This window comes from Crinia signifera, chromosome 1 (assembly GCF_055691185.1).
Source record: "Crinia signifera chromosome 1, ASM5569118v1, whole genome shotgun sequence".
Lineage (NCBI taxonomy): Eukaryota > Metazoa > Chordata > Amphibia > Anura > Myobatrachidae > Crinia > Crinia signifera.
The window spans coordinates 324597714-324606511 of record NC_139217.1 but is presented as its reverse complement, the minus strand read 5'-3'; the positions used below and the strand labels follow the sequence as shown (position 1 = coordinate 324606511).

General features: G+C 44.9%; 1 pseudogene; it reads left to right on the top strand.

Moving 5' to 3' along the window:
- Positions 1-4076: 4076 nt before the first annotated feature.
- Positions 4077-5053, top strand: LOC146029441 (protein TFG pseudogene; annotated as a pseudogene).
- Positions 5054-8798: the final 3745 nt, after the last annotated feature.

Sequence of the window (8798 nt, the reverse complement as noted above, 5' to 3'; positions counted from 1 at the left end):
TACAAAACTATCTTTCTATCTCTCTCTATCTCTATATCTCTCTATCTATCTATCTCATATATGTTATCTATCTATCTATCTAACATATGCTATCTATCTATCTCATATATGTCACTATCTATCTATCTATCTCATATATGCTATCTATCTATCTATCTATCTATCTATCTCATATATGCTATCTATCTATCTATCTAACATATGCTATCTATCTATCTATCTATCTATCTATCTCATATATGTCACTATCTATCTATCTATCTCATATATGTCACTATCTATCTATCTATCTATCTAATATATGTCACCATCTATCTATCTATCTATCTATCTATCTAATATGTTATCTATCTTCTTGTATCTATCTAATCTCTCTCTCTCTCTCTCTATCTCTCTATCTGTCTCATATATGTCATTTATTAACAGTTTCTTATATAGCGCAGCATATTCCGGTGTGCTTTACAAAACTATCTTTCTATCTCTCTCTATCTCTATATCTCTCTATCTATCTATCTCATATATGTTATCTATCTATCTATCTAACATATGCTATCTATCTATCTCATATATGTCACTATCTATCTATCTATCTCATATATGCTATCTATCTATCTATCTATCTATCTCATATATGCTATCTATCTATCTATCTATCTAACATATGCTATCTATCTATCTATCTATCTATCTATCTCATATATGTCACTATCTATCTATCTATCTCATATATGTCACTATCTATCTATCTATCTATCTATCTAATATATGTCACCATCTATCTATCTATCTATCTATCTATCTATCTATCTATCTATCTATCTAATATGTTATCTATCTTCTTGTATCTATCTAATCTCTCTCTCTCTCTCTCTCTATCTCTCTATCTGTCTCATATATGTCATTTATTAACAGTTTTTTATATAGCGCAGCATATTCCGGTGTGCTTTACAAAACTATCTTTCTATCTCTCTCTATCTCTATATCTATCTATCTATCTATCTATCTATCTATCTAATATATAAAAGTGAAAATTTGTCTGCCCTTCTGCCTATCTAAACAAATCCACAGAGTACAAGGGAAGATCATAACATTTTATATACGAGCGTATTAAAACACGGACGATGCAACTAAAAAAATTCCAAATCGGATTTAATTACAGCTCATTTTTTATTAATAATAAATACAATTTCACATATCAATTACAATTACAATCTGTGAACAAATACTGTGGGGGTAACAAACCCCTAGCACCCCTAGGGTGAGTGTCGGTCTATTCTGCATATCTATCTATCTATCCTGTATATATACGCATATATTTCATATATTCTATATTTTTTGCAGACAATGAAACCATCAACCTTCCAGCACCTCCGCCATCATACTTTGACATCCCAGCAGAAGGCAGCTCCGGTGTCAGGAATGCAAGAGACGTAATTGATCCACCACCGTCGTACGAGAGTCTCTTCAGCAGACGGTAGGACAAATGTCTCACTGGTAACGTGATATAAACTCTTGGACTCCTTAGCGAGATACTGGAATATCCTCATCTTATCCGGCTATGGGGTGTATGTAATAGTCTGCGCGTTGCAGGAAACTGTGAGATTCTGTCAATTTTGCTGATGGATTTTAATGTATCAATCTTTGAAGATGCAAATGGCTAAGGGGCTAATGGCTAAAGGCTAGGGGGCTAAAGGCTAGGGGCTAATGGCTAAAGGCTAGGGGGCTAATGGCTAGCGGGCTAATGGCTAAGGGGCTAATGGCTAGGGGGCTAATGGCTAGGGGGCTAGGGGCTAATGACTAAGGGGCAAATGGCTTAGGTGTTAATGGCTAGGGGGCTAATGGCTAAGGGGCTAATGGCTAAGGGGTTCATGGCTAAGGGGTTAATGGCTAGGGGGCTAAAGACTAAGGGACTAATGGCTAAGGGGCCTATTTAAGAAGGATTACATATAAAGTGCAATCTGAGCAGAATCTTACCGCTCATGATCGCATTGTAATATGCGATCCTAACGCCCTAATGCATCTGCCTGCATATACCAGATACAGGGGGTCTGTGCATGCATGGCTAGCGTTGACCCGTGCTGACTCCATTGCCCTGGCAGCGCTGCAGTCTGTTGCCCATAGGCTGCAATGGGCTACCGCCATCTCAGAATAGAGGTGACCCTGGGACCCGATGCGATGCTGCCCGCTAATGATACATTGATATGATACATCACATAACGGCAATCTACGTGTGACTGCAGTGTAAGTAGTGACGGGGGTGGCAACAGACTGTTGCATTGGGGAATTGTGGGAGTGCGGTCTAGACAATGCAAGTGTATTATTCAGGCTGTTTGTGGGGCTGCGGTGGCTATGTGATGTCACAACCACTGTGACCTGAAAAATGGGTGGTCTGCGTCTGGCTTCATAAAATTGTGGAGGCGCATCTCAGGGAGGGACCCAGCGTGCCCCTTTCCCTGTGTGGGGTAACACCCGCTCCCCTGCAGCCTAGCTCTGGGAGTTGCTATTTTGCTCAGTTACAACTCATGTTGAATCAGGCCCAAAGTCAGGCACAGACATTTGCAGACTGCAGATACGGCATATGGGCACGGATGGAGGCGTTCTGCATTCCCAGATCTCTGTGACATGGGTGTTTCCAGGCAGTAACTGGGCAGGTGCCGTGCGGGTTCTAGAAACAGATCTGTGTGATGGGAATTCTGTGTGGTATAGCCTGACTTCCTGGTATACAGAAATTGGACACTTGTATCTAATGCACCATTTACGCCCAGCATTGGGGGGATACATATAGATGGTATGTCGGCGTTCAGAACACCAACGCGGCATTTGGACTGAGGTAATCCCCCTGGCAGACTAACCCTAACCCGCAGATAAATAGAGGGAGGTGCTGGCTTCCACGTGTAGCTGACAGATACATTAGCACAGAGCTGTGACCCTGCTGCATACATCCAATCCATACTTGCCTACTTTTGAAAAGCAAAATGAGGGAGATTTTAGATGCTAGCAAAATGCACCGTGCGCAGCGTCGCGCACCATTGAAGGGGTGTGTCATGTTTCAACCAAAGGGTGTGTCTAGTGACATGTATGGGCGTGTCTATTTCAACCCAGGGGTGTGTCCTGCAGTGGCTGGTGATAGCGAATATATATAAAAGTGAAAAAGTTTTGGTTGGCGCTAATCCCAAGGGAAAATTGGGTCACAGACCCACTCTGCTGATCCTCAGCAGGGGGGGGGGCTACCCTCTGTGTGTAGTAGAATCGGGGGTTTGTTGGTAGAGGTCTGCGCTAAGGGTGTGAGTGAAGGAATGAAACTGTGTTACATGAATAAATCAAAACAATTTATTGCGAATACCACTACTGTGGTGTAACAAGTCTTATTGCGAACAATATATTGTACGCAATAAGACTTGTTACACCACAGTAGTGGTATTCGCAATAAATTGTTTTTATTTATTCATGCAACACAGTTTCATTCCTTCACTCACACTTACCCTTAGCGCAGACCTCTACCAACAAACCCTTGATAGAGATATATATAGATAGATACATAGATAGTTTTTGTTGCGGTTCGGCACTCCAGCTCAAATGAGCAAAATCCTAGGTGTTCTCCGGATCCAATAAATAAAAATAAAATTGTGTACAAGCAGCGGCACTCAGTAGGGTTTTCAAAAAAGGTGTATTTCAATATCCAATGTTTCGAGGACTAGCCCCTTAGTCAAGGTGCAGCTTGACAAAGGGGCTAGTCCCCAAAATGTTGGATATTGAAATAAATCTTTTTTTGAAAACCCTACTGAGTGCCGCTGCTTGTACACAATTTTATTGTATATATATATATATATATATATATATATATATATATTACACACACACACACACACACACACATAAGCAATATGGTGAGGGCGGCACTGAATTTGCATTAAAGAAGTCTCTGAGTGCCGCCTTCACCTTATTGCATGTCTGTGGGCCTTTCAAGGTGCCAGGGCAGGTTGCTTTTTAAAGTAAATTGCATATATATATATATATATATATATATATATCCACATACATACATACATATATATACACACACACGTCACACTGACTAATCATTTGCTATACGGTGTAGTAGGATATTGAAACTGACTCTATTTGTTAATGGACAACCACGTCCTCTAAAATCCAGTCAGGTGAAGTATATATTCCGAGATCTTATAGAACTGCGTAACAAAGTCAACCATCTGCTGGATTGTTTAGCGCCTCCTATGGAACCTGGGATTCCAAGCAGCCTGCAGGACACTGAATATTTGGATGGTTGAGAAGAGAAACCCACTGCTCCAGACTCCTCTGTTAAGCCGTCTAATCAAGTTATGGATGCCAGCATGTCTGCTTTTGATCCCCTCAAGAATCCAGATTAAATCAATAAAAATGTCATGTCTGCTTTTGGACTTAGAGGACCAAGTTACTGGGCCTCTCAGCGCTCCTGTAGAGGAACGTTCAAGCACACCTGATCGTATTGCCTCCTCCTCCTCCTCTGCTCATCCTCCAGGGGTCCAGCCTCAGCAACAGCCATAGCCCGGAGCTCAGCAGCCAGGTCAGATGGAAGGCCAAATGTATCAACAGTACCCACAGCAGCCTGTATATCCATCAGTTCAAGGTCAACCTTAGCCTCAAGCTTAGCCCCAGCAGTAGTATGGCATGCAGTATCCTGTTACAATCAGCAGTTTCAGGGCTATAGTCAGCAGGCTGCACAGGCTCCTGCCTCTGGATTTCAAGGCCAGTCAAAGCAACTACCTTCACAAATGTCTCAACAGTACCCATCTGGTTCCTACCCACCACAGACTTACACTACACAAGCCTCTCAGTCTGCCGGTTATAACGTCCCACCTGCTTTCCAACCTGGCATGGCACAAAGCCAGCAGGGAACTATCAGCCTTGGCCCGTAATAGTCATCCATTTGGTCAGGGGTATGCCCAACCAGGACCTGGATACCAATAAATCCAATATTATTGCCAAGTAATAGGCTGCTAGATATATTTCCTTCCCAACAGAGACTAATATTAAGCTTACAATTAATGATAGTTCAGGGAGCAGATAAAGAGCAGTCTTTGCTTTTTAATGCTGTATAACTGGAGAAAGTTAAAAAATGTGTGACACTAGCCAGCCTTGTCAAAAAAGTGAGCAAAGCTAATTGCAGCCCCACTTATTTGGCTTGTTTTAATGATCTGATCTTTAAAACCTAATAAAATATAAAAAAAAAAAAATGCGGCTGCCACGTTTTCGCTGGCCAGGGTATCGCCACCTTTGGGTGGCGATACCCTATAGAAGCCTATGAGCTTCTTATTGCCGCCAGTCGCAACCCGCCAACCTCCGCCGCATATGCCCACCCCCTCCCTCTGGCTTACCTTCCTCCAGGAAGCCTGGACCCGGAAGGTAAACTCCTCCTCCCCCTAGCAATGCAGCCGGAGGTCCTTCTGGCTGAAGGGGGAAGAAGGAGGCATTGGGGACAGCCTGCTTAGGCTTCCAGCCATGGGGGGGAGTGAGGAGAGCCCAGGGAGGTGACGGAGAACCGCATTGCGATGCTAATCACTTATGTTAATACATATGCAATAGAATTGCTGCGGTGGCGCGGCGATGTATTTTAATACATCCCGCCCATAGTCACACAGGCATAGGCTATAGCAATAGTTGATCACAACTTCTCCAGTGTAGGCAGCAGCACAGGGAAGTGTGCCCAGGCTCAGTGTGACACCACCACAACCACCAGTGCCATGTAGACCCTGCTGACTACATACACAGGGGTGCAGAGGAGGAGCAGAGGTGCGTGCATTGGGATTTACATTACTGACAGACCCCCCTAGCAAACATTACTGACCCCCCCGGCAAACATTACTGACAACCCCCTCCCCCCCAGCAAACATTACTGACCCCCCCAGCAAACATTACTGACAACCCCCCCCAGCAAAACATTACTGACAACCCACCCCCCCAGCAAAACATTACTGACAACCCCCCCCCCAGCAAAACATTACTGACAACCCCCCCCCCCAGCAAAACATTACTGACAAACCCCCCCCCCCAGCAAAACATTACTGACAAACCCCCCCCCCAGCAAAACATTACTGACAAACCACCCCCCCAGCAAAACATTACTGACAAACCCCCCCCCCAGCAAAACATTACTGACAAACCCCCCCCCCAGCAAAACATTACTGACAAACCCCCCCCCCCAGCAAAACATTACTGACAAACCCCCCCCCAGCAAAACATTACTGACAACCCCCCCCCCCCCCAGCAAAACATTACTGACAACCCCCCCCCCCCCCAGCAAAACATTACTGACAAACCCCCCCCCCCCAGCAAAACATTACTGACAAACCCCCCCCCCCCAGCAAAACATTACTGACAACCCCCCCCCCAGCAAAACATTACTGACAACCCCCCCAGCAAAACATTACTGACCCCCCTTCCCACAGCATACATTACTGACACCTTACCTGAGCCCCTGCTGAGTGCTCACCGAGTCTGTGTTCCTGTGGTGTGTGGTTACTGGCTGCTCTCCTCTTCTCTTCAGCTGGGCTCCTCCATGCATGACATGTGACTTCCTGTTCAACTTCAGATCAGGAAGCCGGAGAGAGGGCTGGGGGCGGCATAAGGCATTGATGCTCACAGTCACACTGATGGGAGGGGGGGGGGGGGGGGCTGCCTGTCTGTAATAAAACTAGTACAGTACGATTACAGGGCAGCGCGGAGGAGAGGGAAGACGGCCCTGGGTGGGGGAGAGAGGCTACAGTCAGACAGTTATACTTACTGCTGCCCGTCTCACTCACTGACACAGTCTAATGCTGCTGCTCCTCTCCGTGCGCTTCCCGGCTCCCGCTCACGCTGCTCCTGCTGCCGCACCACAGCTACCCACACAGCCCCGCGGTAGCCAAATGATGTCATGACGTTGCGCATTCAGGCCCCGCCCCTGAAACATGGCGTTCGCGCATGCGCAGTCAAAAATTTTTGGGGAATGGGACAAAAAGCGGGAGGAACCGAGGGGTTTGCGGGGGAGCGGGAGGAGGATTGAAAAAACGGGAGACTCCCGCTAAATGCGGGAGGGTAGGCAAGTATGATCCAATCAGGCGCCAGCTGGGGAGATGAACCAAATCTCACAACTGCAGGCTATCCATTATCCGGTGACCACTGTCCTCATGCTGCTTACACTGTGAGGACAAGGAGCACACTAGAGATATCAGTGTGACGTGTACATGTGATAACCTATGACGCCTGTATTTGTGTCTTTTCAGTTCTGTAGACACAACACCCAGATTCCCGCCCTGGGTAAGATCTGCTTGGAATCCTGACCCGCCACCAAAATACGAGGAAGTTTGCCCTGTGTATGAAAGACCTCCTCCTGCAGGCACGGAACATCAGCCTCCATCACAGCACCCCGGCCCTCTACCTCAGTGATCAGGTAACATCTCCAGGTTATTCCTGGCTGCAGGCTGCCCATTGAGCGCTCCATCCGGCTCTAGGAGTATCCTTTATATGACCTAATAAGGTTTTGATTTTGACATCTTGATTTATTTGTTCGAAATATGTTGATTTAAATTGAGATCAAAGGGAATAGAATTATTAAATGGGAAACTTAACTTAAATTAATACTTGGGGATTTAACTTGATTTGTTATCATTTAATCATTTTATTACTATATATAGTAACTTACAGTTTACTGCTTGCCGGTATTGATCGTTTAGGAGAATGATATTATATTGCTAATTAATTGAGGAATGTACTTACAAGCAGCGGAGCGCACAAAGGTGTCACCATTTGCCAAATGGTGAATCTTGTGCTGCATTGATGCTGCCATTGTTTTATGCTGTCTCTCCCTGTTAGTCTGTTTTGTCTTCCCCTGTCTATCCTACTCGGGGCTTCTGCCACTCGCCACTTTCAACAGTGGGGGTCTTGAGGGATTTTCTATTTTTTTGCCTGACTAGATGGACATAATTCGGACATAATTTGGACATAATTCGGACACAATTTGGACATAATAAGTCCCTCAGCAGGTTTTATGGTTTTACCTCTTGCCGAGTAATCTTGTGTTTCCCTGGCTTTCCCTCCCTCCCCTTCCACCTCCTTTCCCTCAGTCATTCCTTATGTGTCATTTGTTTTGTCCGTGCTCTTGCCTACACTAAAACCAAACACTTTTTTGGCATTATTATTTGATCAATAAATTTCTGACTTTTTAATGCCAGCCGATGTCTCCGTGTCATTATTGTAGTGTTACGTTATTAGAATTTTTACATGTTTATGGAGTTGGGAGCCAACTAGAAACTGGAGAAATATGTAATAACTGCATTTTTCATACACAAAAGCTGCAATTATTTTGTTTTCATTCTTGGCTATATTAAAATTAAACACTTTTTAGAATTACTAATGGAATTATTTAATCATTTACCACCCCTTAAAATGGTATGTTTTTATTCTGTCCCGATTATGGGTAATTTATATTTTTTTGGGGGGAGGTGAAGGTGGCTTCTATAACTGGTAGGAGGGTTATTTTCTGGAACTGGTAGGGTTAGGTGGTTGGGACATTGTTGTCCTCATAGAAGTTTGCGGAAGGACACTTAGCTGCTGTGGAACAAGCTCGCCTGTGCTACCACACAGGGACACCGACAGGTCAGCATGGCACTGGTAAGCAGAAGGAGCGTGGCCTCCTGTGTGGGAATGCACACTGCCAGCGGAGGGAGAGAGATGACAGTCTGCCCCTGCAGCTGCCTGTCTCCCCAGCCCAGCACAAGGCACTGAGCAGCTTGTGCTGAGCTGGGGAGAGAGGCTGTGCT